A 14,993-nucleotide genomic window follows, 5' to 3' on the forward strand; every position below is an offset into this window, starting at 1 on the left:
GCTCACGCACACATCAGCTGTCTGTCTGCACGATGGCTCATTAAAAATAGCATTTGATGAGAAGGCTCGAGCAAGATCGCCCATTAAAAAAACGAGAAGGGAAGAAACAGAGCGCTACGCCATTCACTGCGCGCACGCCTTCGGGACAAAGACAAAGGTCCCCCGTGTAGCCCTTAACAGACTGTCGGGGGGGCAAGTGCCGTTGGCAAGTCGTAACCTACGAAGGCCGGCACGGCACACGAGGGGTGGCCAGCACCACGCCCGGTCGCGGCCTTTGTCTCCCCAATGATGTGCATTAAGTGCGCGCCCCAGCAGGTACTCATTTGAGGCTGAGTCGACCTAGAGGAGGTCCAGATCCGGTTCGGATAATCGTCACTGGGGTGTTGGTGGCCGTGAGCGGGAATCGAACTCGCGTCGGCGGGTTCGTGGCGCAGCGCGTTAACCGGTGCGCCACCGCTCACCCTGGCGCACAAAGACGAAGATGCCCCTGGTAGCCTTCGTGTACGGTTTGGGGCAAGTGCTTTTAACGAGAACCAGCACAGCACATACACACGCACACATTTACACACGTTTAAATATATATATACACACACATACATAAATATGCATACCGCATGTCAGCACAATGCACAAGCTAACCGCTAGGCCAACTACGAACACACAAAAACAACCGCCATTCGCCACTAAGTGGCGGTGACGTCACCACGACGCTTGTGCCAGGCCATGTGCACCTTGAGGCCACGTGAAGTGTCGAACGCCCGCTGGCAGGAGGTCACGGGGCAGACCCAGGTGCCACGGGTCGACTGACTGAGATGACCGAGATGACTGGCTGATGCACCACCTGTGCCCCCTACTGTGCCAAATTGCTGTGCTTTAGCCACCCGGCGCTCCGCTCGTTGTTATGAGCGTCTCTCCTCCGCCCTCCGTTGTCGTTGGAGGGCGACTGCCTCCAACTGCCCAGTAGCAGCGTCCTTCACGAGTCTCTTCCACAGAGGCCACACACGCACACACACACGCTTCAGATGTCAAACTGTGTGTGTGGCCGTGTGAAAGACGAGAATTCGTGATTAACGAGAAGGTTCAAACAGTTCGCGCGCTGCGTGAGATGTGACGGCTGGTGCCGTGGAGCGATCAGCGAGCGACTCCTCCGACAAGTTTGTCGAGATTTAGAAGGCCAACTTTAGCAGTTTTTGTTCTTGCTGTGTTGTCCCACCTGATGACGGTTGCTTGTGTTGCGATCGAAACGTCGTGATCGATTATTTTCTACCGACGTGACTTTACCGAAAGAGCCATCTGACCAACTGCCGAATCCGCTGTCCGTGGTGCTGACGTTAAGAAAAAAACTACACTTTTTTCAAATTTAATTGCTGTGGATTTGATAATGTAGTCACTACGCCACTGATAATGTAGTCACTACGCCAATGACAATGTGTTTACTACACCACTGATAACGTAGTTACTACACCACTGATAATGTAGTCACTACACAACTGATAATGTAGTTACTACGCCACTGATAATGTAACTACTACACAACTGATAATGTAGTCACTACGCCATTGACAATGTAGTTACTATGCCACTGATAATGTAGTCACTACACAACTGATAATGTAGTCACTACACCACTGATAATGTAGTTACTATGCCACTGATAATGTAGTCACTACACCACTGATAATGTAGTCACTACACAACTGTGTATGTGTGGCAGTGCGCTACGATCCGGGCGACCACAGCTATTCGGATTAGTAGGTTGCTGATGGTGGAATAAAATTTTAGGACACAAGACTAATTTTCAATTAAACTTACAACCCATGTTTTTAATGTACGAGCCAACGTCCACTCAGGTATACAGCTCTTTTCAGAAGCGACCAGGTCACAAATGATAGCTCAACGGAGTGGCTTATCGCCTGGGAATCATCGCAGCCAAATACTCTGAACGCTTGGCGATGTTGAAATCCACGCGACCATGGGGAGAGAGAGAGAGACACGCAAACTCCAAATATGCAGCAGCAGGCGTAGTCAGGGTCGAACCCACGTGCTCCTGCATACCAGGCGAGGTAGTTAACATTTCGCCACCGTGACACACATTGTCGTACAACACGTCAGAGCAGCTTGGAAGAGTAGACCAAACATCCTCTCGAGTAGGCCCTGTCTCAGGTGCAGCCCTGAGTGGAGATCCTTCTGCTAGCAGATGGCAGGAGCAATATACTTGCAGGGGCTGCCCCTGCACCTATTTATCAAGACTCAACCATAGACCCGGGTGAACCCGGTTCGATATAAGGTGAAGGTGCGCTTGGCTTGCAGTTGATTAATAGCCGTAACCTCTCCTTGGTCCCCTCAGACGAATATTGCTGATGCCCATGCCGCTGTCAGGAGCAATCAGCGTTGGGGAGAGACCAAGGCGGATGGACGTTCTTTAGGGTGCTGGCCGCATCAACCTGCTTACGTCGTTATGTTTGCAAATAAAGGCGGAACGTAATGCGGAGAGGGAAATGAAGTGCAATTGAATTCGCGAGATATATGCATGGATATCAGAGCCATTAAATACCTGCCATTCACTTATTCCCAAGATTCATTGCGCCAATGCATTCAGTCTGCATGAGTAAGTGCCTACCCGTGTGTGTGGGTGGGTAGCTAGGCGAGTGAGTGAGTGTAACTAGGTGTGTGTGTAACTAGGTGTGTGTGTAACTAGGTAAGTGTGTAACTAGATAAGTGTGTAACTAGGTAATTGTGTAACTAGGTAAGTGTGTAACTAGGTAAGTTTGTAACTAGGTAAGTGTGTAACTAGGTGTGTGTGTAACTAGGTAAGTGTGTAACTAGGTAAGTGTGTAACTAGGTGAGTGTGTAATTAGGTAAGTGTGTAACTAGGTGTGTGTGTAACTAGGTAAGTGTGTAACTGGGTAAGTGTGTAACTAGGTAAGTGTGTAACTAGGTGCGTGTGTAACTAGGTAAGTGTGTAACTAGGTGTGTGTGTAACTAGGTAAGTGTGTAACTAGGTGAGTGTGTAACTAGGTAAGTGTGTAACTAGGTAAGTGTGTGACTAGGTAAGTGTGTAACTAGGTGAGTGTGTAACTGGGTAAGTGTGTAATTAGGTAAGTGTGTAACTAGGTGTGTGTGTAACTAGGTAAGTGTGTAACTAGGTGAGTGTGTAACTAGGTAAGTGTGTAACTAGGGGTGTGTGTAACTAGGTAAGTGTGTAACTAGGTAAGTGTGTAACTAGGTGAGTGTGTAACTAGGTAAGTGTGTAACTAGGTAAGTGTGTAACTATGTGTGTGTGCAACTAGGTGAGTGTGTAACTAGGTAAATGTGTAACTAGGTAAGTGTATAACTAGGTGTGTGTGTAACTAGGTAAGTGTGTAACTAGGTAAGTGTGTAACTAGGTAAGTGTGTGTAATGGTTCGCGGGCTGTGTTTCAATACCGAAGATCCGATTTCAATTCCCCCTCACAGTCACCAACACCTGTGACGAATATCGAACCAGTCCTTGGGCCTCCTCTAGGTCGACTCAGCCTCAAAATAACATGTCATGGCCACTCGGGAGACAAATGCGACCGGGCGTGTTTTTGGGCCCCCCCACTCGCTCGTGTGTCGTTCCGGCCTTCATAGGTGCTACTCGCTAACAGCACTTTCCCCAACATTCTGTTGAGGCTATCCGGTGCATCTTTGTCTGCCTTATTATTACTTTTTCCCTCCGTCTGTGCGTTTGTCGGCGTGTCTGTGTGCGGAACACCTTGTCTGATCGTCTCATTCTCCAAATCCCTCATCTCTCTTCCTCTCTATCTCTCTCCTTATTAATAATAATCTCCGCAGGCCACTCTGCCGAACACGGTCCCGAAATGAAATGTTTAAGAAGAAAGGCAAGAAGCAGATCCGGCTGATGTTTGTATTTTTATATTAATGCCGCGTTTCCATAAAACCTCTTGTCCATTGCGGCACACATTCAACTTTTATACACCCTCCCCCCCCACACACACACGCGAGTAATATGTCATATTTATTAAAATAAAAAAACGCTGTGTGTGCTTTGTACTGACTCGCGGTACAATAGTCATATTTATATATATATAAATATGAATGTGTTTATACGTGGGTGTGTGTGCGTGTGCCGTGCCAGCCTGCATAGGTTCTTGCCAACAGCACTTGCCCCGAAACAATACGAAGGCTATACGGGAGGTCTTTGTCTTTGCGTGCGGCGGCAGAGAACCCGAGTTCGATTCCCGATCACGGCCACCAACACCACCAACACCACCAACAACAGCCGGTGATGATCATCGGAACCGGTCCCTGGGCCTCCAACTCGGTCGACTCAGCCTCAAATGAGTACCAGGTGCGCTGGCCACCCCACGCCCTCGTGTGCCGTGACGGCCTTCACCGGTGCTGCTGCTGCTAATGGCACTGCATGGGCTATGTAGGGCAGCTATGGATTCATATTATTGGTTCTTTCGGTAAAGTCACGGAGAAGGGAAATAATAAAATGATAAAAAAGTAAAACGATATTATTTCCAGATTTGAAGCTTTAGTGACTGCAAGCATTCATATTCTTAGGTTTATTTCGGTAAAGTCACGTAGGTAAAAAATAAAAGTAAAATAAAAATAAAATAAAAATCACGACGTTTCGGAGGCAACACAAGCTTCCGTCTTCAGGTGGAATTTTTTTTTTTACCTACGTGACTTTACCGAAAACCTAAGAATATGATATTATTTCCCTTCTACGTGACTTTACCGAAAGAACCAATGATATGAATCCCTGCAGTCACGAAAGCTTTACATCGAAATTCAGCTATGGATTGTTTAGGGGTGTTATATTCAGGTTAATGCGTCCGATAATAGCACGCGTTAACCCACACGCAACTATATACTGGTAGGAACCTCCTGGTTACACCAGCCCACAGGGGAATATTGTGTCCGTCCGTCCGTCGTGTATTCAAAAATGGGAGGGGTGGAGCTGGGTGGAGAGGGGAGGGTGGCGAGGGGCTGGGTGGGGAAGGGAGTTGGGGAGGGGCTGGGTGGGGAGGGTGGGGAGGGGCTGGGTGGGGAGGGTGGGGCTGGGTGGGGAGGGGAAGGTGGGGAGGGGCTGGTGTGGAGGGCTGGGTGGGGAGGGTGGGGCTGGGTGGGAGGGGTGGGGCTGGGTGGGCAAGGGCTGGTCACCCCGTGGTGCCCTTATACAACTTAACGTTTAACCTACTCACGCCGGCTTGTGCCCGCCCTCACAGTCGGCCATATTTGCGGAATACACCACGCCGCCGTTGACCCTGGCTATTGACCGTGCAACCCAACGTTCCTACCAGCTCCCTCCGCAGGAATGTGTTGTTGTGGCGGTGGTGGTGGTGGTGATGGTGTTGATGGTGGCTACTACGCTGCACGTGGTTGCCCGTCATCATCCAGCAGTGGAGGCAGCAGCGAGGTGTCGGTGGCTCGCACGCAGAGATGGTGTTGCGAGCTTCGTAGTTTATCGGATTCCTCGAGATTCTGATTCTGGTTCATCATTCACACCTCTGATGGGCACGGTTGGTTACGTACGGTGTGAAAGAAGTTCAACGCATATCCGTAACCATGGGTTCCAATATGAGCACAGTTTGATTCTATTGTGAAAAATGAGATTCGTAGATGCTCGGATTCCTCCGTTTTAGATTAATAAAAAACCCTCTACGTTTTAAATAACAAAGACACCGAGGTTCAACCCCTGCTTAGCAAGCTGAGACCGCTAGGAGCATCGGTCAATTCGGGTTGTTATTTTTTAATTACATTATTTTGTTGTTGTTGCCGTCGTTGTTGCTTAAAGGCATCTTTAGTAGGCGGTGATAGATTGGTGAACACTCGCGCACGCACTCTGCACAATTAGCGAGGTCTCGGCTAATGGCACGGCTCTTGTGGTTGCTGTTGTTGTTGTTGCTGCTGTTGTTGTTGTTGTTCTCATTCTTGTCGAATTTCCCATTTAATTGCTTCACGCCTCAAAGCGAAGAGAGAAAGATCCCCGCAGATCCCAGCGTGCTTTCTCGGCACACTGTGGGTGCGAGTGTTGCTAGCGAGCGGCACCTGTGAGGTCTGAATGTCACTCGGGGGGTGGTTGGGTGGTCAGCACCTACAAAGTTTTTCAAGTTTCAAGTTTCATGTATTAGTATAGCCCTGTGAGCCATTCGGCTCTTGAATCGGGTGCCAACCGCTACAAACAACAAGTAAACCCGTAAAAACAAAGTTTTTCACTATAAATCCTTTATATGCGTGGCTTCGGGGCGGCTAGAGTCCTCTCGTCCTCTGGCTTGAGATGGCTGCCATCTATGGGTCAGATGATTGTCTGGCAGCATTAAACAATTGGTAATTAAATATTTAAAAAATTTTCCCTATACAGTGTAAAATTTTGGATTTTTTTTTCACGAAAATGTATTGTCACGCACAACGAGTCTGTGTGCAAAATGTCAGCTCGATTGGATCACGGGAAGTGGGTTAAAAAACGACCGAAAGATTTGAACGGTCCTAAGCAAGCAAGCGAACTTTATATAAAGGATTTAAAAAAAACTAAAACATGAACAAGACAACATCTTAAAGTGAATATGTGCAAACAGAAAATCCAAGAAAAGACAGCAAAATATTGCAGATAAAGCACCGTACACCAACACTAGACAAAGACCCCACCTTCCCGTATAAATCTTGGATTAAAGCTTTCGTGACTGCAGGAATTCAAATGCTTTAGGTTCTTTCGGTAAAGTCACGTAGATAGGTTCAAAGAAAATGACGTTTCGATCACAACATAATCGATCGTCTGATGACAGCCGCTTGTGTTGTGATCGAAACGTCGTCGTTTTTTGTTATTTTCTTTGAACCATCTACGTGACGTTACTGAAAGACCCAAATAATATGAACCCCCCGTGTAACCATTATATATACGGAGTGGTAGCTCTTGTAATCTCTCATTTACTTGATACAGCTGTCGTGGCTGTGACGGTTCCACCTGAAGATGGAAGCTTGTGTTGCCTCCGAAACGTCGTGATTTTTATTTTATTTACTTTTATTAATTTTAATTTTTTACCTACGTGACTTACCGAAAAAACCTAAGAATACGGAAGCTTGTGTTGCCTCCGAAACGTCGTGATTTTTATTTTATTTTACTTTATTAATTTTAATTTTTTACCTACGTGACTTTACCGAAAAACCTAAGAATATGAACCCCCCGTATAGCCTGAACAGACTGTTGGGGCAAGTGTCGTTAGCGAGTAGTACCTATGGAGGTCAGCACGGTACAGGAGGGAGTTCGATGGCCAGCACCACGCCCAGCCGTCTTTGTCTCCCCAGTGGCGATGTTTCCGCACAGCACCAGGCACGCATTGGCGACTGAGTCGACCTAGGGAAGGCTCAAGACCGGTTCATAGCGCAGCACGCTCACTGCTGCACTACCACTGCACACGGCCAACACCACCGAAGATGATCTGAACCGGTCCTGGGCCCTCCCCTAGGTCGACTCAGCCTCAAATGAGTTCGGTGTGTAAATATCAGATAATCGTCACTAGGGTGTTGGCCGTGATCGGGAATCGAACCCGGGTCGCCAGGTTCACAGCGCAGCGGGCTAACCGCTGCACCACCGCTCCCAGACGCGCGCACACGCGCAAGAGACACGTGCACTCCAACTCGCTGGGGCCAACAGATGACAATGACACCGCTTTCAATTTTGCAGCGTCAGCAGAATAATTGCGTGGCAAAGGCAAAAGAAAAACTGAGTCATCGTCAGTTTGATTTGCGGGGGGCGGGAGGGGGGAGAATGGGTTTTTCAAGTGCGGGCAGGTTAAAGTGGCTCTCCTGACTCGAGCTGAAACTCGGCCATTGATGGAAATTCCACATTCTCATGGCAGGGGTGTGTGCATCTTTATTTTTTGCTGAATTCAGGCAAAGAAGTGATGTTGATTTTTGGTTGCATCTCTCAAGATGATGATGATCATGATGGTGGCTATTTTGCTGATTGATAATGGGATGATTATGATGACGATCTTGATGCTAATTACCTAGTTGATAATGATAATGACGGTCTTGTTTATTGATAATGAGATGCTAATAACGATTGTGGTGATTGATAACGAGATGATAATGGCGATGACGATTTGAATGATTGATAATTAGATGATAATGATGATGATGATTTTAATGATTGAAAATTAGATGATAATGGCGATTACGATTTAAATGATTGATAATGAGAATATAATGATAATGACGATTTTAATTGTTGATAATGAGATGATAATGATGATGACAATTATAATGATTGATAATGAGATGATAATGATGACGATCTTGATCATTGATAATGATATGATCTTGATGATACACATTGTTCCAGCTATGAGTATGATGACGCTGATCATCACAAAATATGGTTCAACACCCGTGCCCCATTTAATCAACAACTAACTCAGTAATCACAGATCGCAATTCATTACTTTTCGCCATCAACTGTATCGCTATTATTACACTGGTCAACACACTTTTTCTGGCATAAGGTATTCCAACGGGTTTAAGGTAATTTTGGGGTGCTGATTCCAAATCTGGCATCAGTTTTTGTTTATCACATCAGGTTTTGAGATATATCAAATATTGCATTTTCAATAAAAATTGCAGAAGAAAAATATTAAATAAATGTGGATATCTACATAAAATTATATTATAAACACACTATCCTAAAAATACAGCACCACATTTTTAAAGCAGTCACTGACTCGCAACAACTTGCAATCATAAGTGACAGAGTTAATTTCGGGTAAAATCAATGAAAATGGGGTATGCCGATAGCACAAAAATGCGATGTGATAGAGCAAATCTGAGATCAGATTTGGAATCAGCACCTGAAATTAGTCTTAAACAGCTGCAAAAGTCCAGGCCAGAATTTTTTTTTGTTGACCAGTGTTATTTATCTTCGCGTATGTAATGATGTGATGATGGCGGCGCTTTGGATGGCGTACATGTGCCGTGAAGCCGAACGATGTTCACAATCGCTTTTGTGGAGCATTGACCCTTCGTGTCAGAAGAACGGTTCTATGTGGAGGCGAATGTGCATGCTGCTGTTGTTAGCATTTGTGTGCTGAGGGCTTCTGAGATGCTCAGAAGCAGGCCTATCTGAAGCCTTCTGCCATGCCCAATGGGAGCGTTTGGGGAGTGCGTTTGCAATTGTATTATTGGGCTGCGATTCGTTTCCACGTGATGGCAAAGACACTTCGTTCAGCTCTCGTTTCCCAGATCGAAAAATGAGAGTTTTCTTTAGAGCTGCTTTGAGTGTTGAGTTTGCTGTACTTCCTCCGAACCTCCGTTGGTTATGTACGGTGCGAAAGAAGTTCAGCATACAAACACTTGTGCACAGGTCGCTTCTGAAAGAAAAGAACGAAGAGCTCAGTAGGCTTTGCCTGGTAAAAAAAAAAAAGAGTCAAGTAAGATGTTATTTATAAAAAAAAATGTATAAGGTGATTTGTTAACCTTTTTCTATCTTTTCACGCCTAACGTGTTTAGTTTGGTTTGTTGTTGTCACCTTCTGACCCGCCCTTGCTGTGACATTTGCGAAAAAATGAGCTTCATAGCTCATCGGATTTATCCAGAAAATTTAAACAAAAAAAAGTCTGATTCTGAATTGTATTCGGTTTGTTTACTCCGCAATGCTTGGCAGCTGAGTCTCGAGGCTCGTTGTACAGGAGGGTCCTGCCAAGTTGTCAGCGGTGGGGGTGACGATGCAGCCTATACATTGTTTAGGCGCCGTGGTGGCTAGGAGATGTTAACTACCTCGCCTGGTGTACAGGAGGTCGTGGGTTCGATCCCGACCCTGACGCCTGCTGCTGTATATTTGGAGTTTGCGTGTCTCTCTCATCATCATCATCATCACGGTGGCTAGGAGATGTTAACTACCTCGCCTGGTACACAGGAGGTCGTGGGTCGATCCTGACCCTGACGCCCGCTGCTGTATATTGGAGTTTGCGTGTCTCTCTCTCTCCTCATCATCACGGTGGCTAGGAGATGTTAACTACTTCGCCTGGTGTACAGGAGGTCGTGGGTTCGATCCCGACCCTGACGCCTGCTGCTGTATATTTGGAGTTTGCGTGTTTCTCTCTCATCATCATCATCATCATCACGGTGGCTAGGAGATGTTGACTACCTCGCCTGGTATACAGGAGGTCGTGGGTTCGATCCCGACCCTGACGCCCGCTGCTGTCTATTTGGAGTTGCGTGTCTCTCTCTCTCTCATCATCATCACGGTGGCTAGCAGATATTAACTACCTCGCCTGGTACACAGGAGGTTGTGGGTTCGATCCCGACCCTGACGCCTGCTGCTATATATTTAGAGTTTGCGTGTCTCTCTCTCCCCGTGGTCGCGTGGATTTTTCTCAGGGTCCTCCGGGTTTTCCCTCCCTGTTTAGAATCGACATCGCCACGCGTTTAGAGTTTTTGCTGCTCTACATTTCCACGTGATGGTGATGATCCATTTCGTTGAGATATTATTTGTGATAACCAGATCGCTTCTGAAAACATTGTTGTATAGCTCAGTGGGCATTAATTGTTTAAAATAAAAAGTTTAGATTTATATTTTGTGTAACCAGTATGTATCGCAGTAGCTTCCCTGGTTTAGCATCGAAAATAAGTTTCCGATGATTATTTTGTTTCGATTTAAAACTTTCGTGACTGCAGGGATTCATCTTCTTGGTTCTTTCGGTAAAGTCACGTAGAATGGAAATAATAAAATAATAAAAATAAAACATATTATGTTTTCTTTTTATTATTTTATTATTTTACCAAGAAGATTATTTTGTTAGCAAAGGTTTTAATTTTTGGTTGTATTGTGATTGGTTCCTTTTTACTGCTGGGCGTGCGCGTGTGTGTGTCACTATTTTATTTTTCTCAGATTGTTTTTCTTTACACCTCTGATGTACGGCGCTTTGAGATTACCCAATTTGAAGGGCGCTTTATAAAAGCGAGCTTGTTATTATTATTATGGAGCTGCTGCTGCTGCTGCTGCTGTGTGATCCCAGTTGAGTGATTTGCAGGTAACATTTTCCAGCATGGGAGATAAAATACAAAAGAGCTTCAGCGATGTTGAATAAAATAAGTGTGCGTGTGTGTTTGTGCCGTGTTGGCCTTCATAGGTGCTACTCGCTAACAACACTTGCCCCAACAGTCTGTTGAGGCTGTACGTGGTGGGAGTGTGATGGGGTGGATCTTTGTCTTTCTGTTTTGGCGTGGCGAAGTGGTTAATGCGCTCACGGCAAACCTCAGTGACTACTTTCGAACAGATCCTGGGCCTCCCCTAGGTCGACCCCAGCCTCAAATAAGTACGTGCCGGTGCGAAATATGTTCAAGGTACATAGACATCGCCAATGGAGAAACAAAGACGGCCGGGGCATGGTAATGGCCACACCACTCCCTCGTGTGCCATTCCGGACGTCATAGGTGCTACTCGCTAACAGCACTTGCCCCAGCAGTCTGGTCAAGTATTCTTAGGTTTTTTTCGGTAAAGTCACGTAGGTAAAACATCAAAATTAATGAAATAAAATAAAATAAAACAAAAATCACGACCGTTTCGGAGGCAACACAAGTCTCCGTCATCAGGTGGACCGTCACAGCCGAATTAGCTGCAGCTAATTCGGATGTTTTATTGTATTTTTCATTAATTTTGATGTTTTACCTACGTGACTTTACCGGAAAAAACCTAAGAATATGAATCCTTGCAGTCACGAAAGCTTCAAATCTAGAATAGTCTGGTTAAGGCTACACGGGGGATCTTTGTCTTTGTTTAGGACATTGGAGAACCCAGAGGAAGCCTAACGTTGTTCGCGAGCACCTATTAAGTCTGAAACGGCACATGAGGTGGTGGGTGGCCAGCACTACCCACGGCCGCCTTTGTCTCCCTAGCGGCGATGTTTTACACATCGCAACCAAGGCACTCATTTGAGGCTGAGTCGACCTATGTGAGGCCCAGGACCGGTTCAGATAATCGTCACTGATGTTGATGGCCGTGAGCGGGAATCGAACTCGGTTGGCCAGGCCCGTAGCGCACCACACAAAAAGCAAAGACAAAGATCCCCCGTATAGCCTTTAAACAGACAGTAGGGGCAGTGCTGTTTACGAGCACCTATGAAGGCCAGAGCGACACACGAGGGGTGGGTGGCCAGCACCACGCCCGACCGCCTTTGTCTCCCCCCAGTGGCGATGTTTACACACCGCACCAGGTACTCATTTAAATCCTGAGTCGGACCTAGGGGAGGCCCAGGACCGGTTCAGACGATCGTCACTGGTGTTGATGGCCGTGAGCGAGAATCGAACTCACGTCTCGAGGTTCAAAGCTGATCGCTACACCACCGCTTCTCACGCGCGCACAAAAGACACGCGCAAACCAAACTGCACAGATCCATTTAAATCAGCCATCCCTTGTGTGTTCACAACACGGCATATGCACATCAATTATAAGTAAGCTTCTCATTGTTGGTCGTTTGCTGTGGTACGGGTGTTTAACTAATTATTATTATTATTTTTATCCTTAATTAGGGGAAGGCATGTCCTTTCAATCTGGCCCCTGGTAATATTATATGCGAAGGTGTGTGAGTGTGTGTGAGTGTGTGCGAGTGTGTGGAGTGTGTGAGTTGTGTATGTGTGTGAGTGTGTATGTGTGTGTATGTGTGTGAGTGTGTATGTGTGTGAGTGTGTATGTGTGTGAGTGTGTATGTGTGTGAGTGTGTATGTGTGTGAGTGTGTATGGTGTGATTGTGTATGTGTGTGAGTTGGATGTGTATGTGTGTGAGTGTGTATGTGTGTGAGTTGGTATGTGTGTGAGTGTGTATGAGTGTGTATGTGTGTGATTGTGTAGTGTGTGAGTGTGAATGTGTGTGATTGTGTATGTGTGAGTGCGGAGCGATAGTGTAGCGGTTAGCGCGTTGCGCTATGAACCCGGCGACCCGAGTTCGATTCCCGCTCACGGCCAACACCAGTGACGATTATCTGAACCGGTCCTGGCCTCCCCTAGGTCGACTCAGCCTCAAATGAGTACCTGGTGCGATATGTAAACATTTCCACTAGGAAGACAAAGGCGGTCGGGCGTGATGCTGGCCACCCACCCCCTCGTGTACCATCCCGGCCTTCATAGGTGCTCGCTAACAGCACTTGCCCCTACAGTCTGTTAAGGCTATATGGGTGATCTTTGTGTCTTGATTCGTTGTGTCTTTGATCTTTGTGTTATGTGGTGATTGTGTATGTGTGTATGTGTGTATGTGTGTATGTGTGTATGTGTGTGAGTATGTATGGTGTGTGTATTGTATGTGTGTGTATATGTGTGTATGTATGTTGAAAGTGGTGGCATAGCGGGTGACGCGCTGCACTACGAAACCCTGTCACTCGAGTTAGATTCCCGCTACAAGATTATCTGGGCCTCCTCTAGGTATACTCAGCACAAAAATGAGTACCTGGTGTGGTGTGGACATACCGCCAATAGGGAGACAAGGCGGTTCGGGTGTGGTGTTGGCCACCCACCCCCTCGTGTACTGTGCCCGGCCTTCATAGGTGCTACTCGCTAACAGCACTTGCCCCTACAGTCTGTGTCTTTGTGTACAACTGCCAGTCGGCTCAGTCACTTAACTCACAACATCTGTGGCTGTCCTGTAACCTCCTGCCACACGAAGCATATTATATCGTTCAAACGATGTGCCATGAAGAAGATGTATCTACTATGAAGTAGGACCATTGCCCGAAACGTCGCCTATGATATAAAAAAACTATTTAAACTATACAACTTTACAAATGATAGCCCATTTGAACATTTATAGCAACCTAATACTCTAAACGCGTGACGTTGATTCTAGACGTGAAGGGTAAAATGAACCCCTAAAAACAAAGTTTTTCACTCTAAATCCTTAATATGCGTGGCGGCTAGAGTCCTCTCGTCCTCTGGCTTGAGATGGCTGCCACCTATGGGTCAGATGATTGTCTGCCAGCATTAAGCAATTGAAAAAAATTCCCTAAACGGTGTAAAATTTAGGAAAAATGTTTTCACGAAAATTAATTGTCACGCACCAACGAGTCTGTGTGGAAAATGTCAGCTCGATTGGATCACGGGGAAGTGGGTTAAAAAACGACCGAAAGATTTGCACGGTCGTAAGCAAGCAAGCAAGCACGCAAGCAAGCAAGCAAGCACGCAAGCAAGCAAGCGAACTTAATGTAAAGGATTTAAAAAGAAAAACATAATAAAATAATATTTTTATTATTTTATTACTTCCCTTCTAACGTGACTTTACCGAAAGAACCAAGAAGACATCAATTGTGATTTAAAGCTTTCGTGACTGCAGGGATCATGTTCTTGGTGATTTCGGTAAAATCACGGAGAAGGGAATTAATAAAATATAAAAATATAAAACAATAAAATTCTCACGATGTTTCGATTACAACACGAGTAAGCATCATCGTAGGCAACGTTCGGGCAATATCCCTTCTTCATAGTAGATCGTCTTCTTCATAGGACACCGTTTGAACGATAAACTATGCTTCGTGTGGCAGGAGGTCACGGGACAGCCACAGATGCTGGTGAGTTATGTGACGAAGATGACGGCAGTTGTCCACAAAGATGATGATGATGATGATTACGTGTGTTGCAATGGGAAATGTCGTGGAGAATTGTATTGTTGTATTATTTTATTATTTTCATTCTACGTGACTTTACCGAAAGAAGAACCAAGAATATGAGCACATTAATTTTGCTTGTGCACCACCAATGTTAGGCGGCTAGCAGCAGCAGCAGCAGCTGCAGCTTGCGAACTTCGTTTCGTGCTCGGAATATCTTGACCACATCCCGAGAGCAATCGCAGTCAGTTCTTCTCTGATATATTGCTTTGCTTTGGGATGAAGTGAACGGATGGCAATTAAAAGGGTAATCCACCCTCGTGTTTACCATCTCCAGTTTTAAAAATATAATATATATATTTCTTAACCCCGGCCAGAAATATTGGTGGAGAGTGGTATGGATGCTTAATCACCTGG

The sequence above is a fragment of the Lethenteron reissneri genome, chromosome 56 (genome assembly GCF_015708825.2).
Source record: "Lethenteron reissneri isolate LAM-NWPU_2019-01 chromosome 56, ASM1570882v1, whole genome shotgun sequence".
In the NCBI taxonomy this organism is placed as follows: domain Eukaryota; kingdom Metazoa; phylum Chordata; class Hyperoartia; order Petromyzontiformes; family Petromyzontidae; genus Lethenteron; species Lethenteron reissneri.